Consider the following 852-nt stretch of genomic DNA (forward strand, 5'->3'; position numbering starts at 1 on the left):
TAAAAATATTTACTTATTAAAACTGTATTAGTACTTTAATAACTATAGAAAACAGATAATTAGAGAAACATGTGCATTTATAGAATTGCATGTCAGTCACACCAGATCCTTGGCCAGGGGATTCCCAGCACGACCTCATTCATCTGTGGGGACACAGATCAATCCTTGTTTAGACAGACACATTCATTCAATTGTCCAGCATAGTCAGCATCCACTTTCTGATGGTTTCCTTCTGGTATGAATGTGCATGCCCAGTTGTCTTCTACTTAGTGCAGACATTTGCCTTCCTCATCCACCAGCCATTGGAGGAGGACTAGGGCCACTCAAATGATTGATTTGACCCATTCTTCAGGGAGGGTTTCCAGATGGCCCTCTTCCATCATCATGTCTGGAATCATATGATTCCATAACCTCTTTTTTTCCTTCAAATCTTGCTGAAGCAAAGTTTTGAAAGACAAAACTACAAATTCTGCTACTCCCCAGAAGAAATCTATTACCAAAGATAATCTCCATGGGGACTGACTCCAGCTATCCACCACTTGTCCATTCACGATGTCCATTCCACCCATTCCCTGCTTCTGGAGTAACTGAGCCACCAGGCCCCTTTTGTTGAACATACCTATTTCCCTCGACCATATTTTTTGGTACAGTGATTCTGTGTATTCCTTCCATCTTCTTTTGATGTTTTATTCATCATGAAATATTTTGCCCATAGAATCCTTCAGTACCACAAGTTGAGGCTGTCATTTTTTCTTCAGTTTCTCAACTTGAGAAATGTTGAGTGTGTTCTTCCCTTTTGGTTTTCTAATTCCAGGTCTTTGCACATTTTGTTATAATATTTAACTTCGACTT

The 852-nt window shown here is 39.7% G+C and overlaps 1 pseudogene; it reads right to left on the bottom strand.

Annotated features, from left to right (window-relative positions):
* Nucleotides 1-204: 204 nt before the first annotated feature.
* Nucleotides 205-617, bottom strand: LOC102841997 (annotated as a pseudogene).
* Between the last annotated feature and the right edge of the window lie 235 nt (nt 618-852).

The sequence above is a fragment of the Chrysochloris asiatica genome, unplaced genomic scaffold, assembly GCF_000296735.1.
Source record: "Chrysochloris asiatica unplaced genomic scaffold, ChrAsi1.0 scaffold00088, whole genome shotgun sequence".
Classification (NCBI taxonomy): Eukaryota; Metazoa; Chordata; class Mammalia; order Afrosoricida; family Chrysochloridae; genus Chrysochloris; species Chrysochloris asiatica.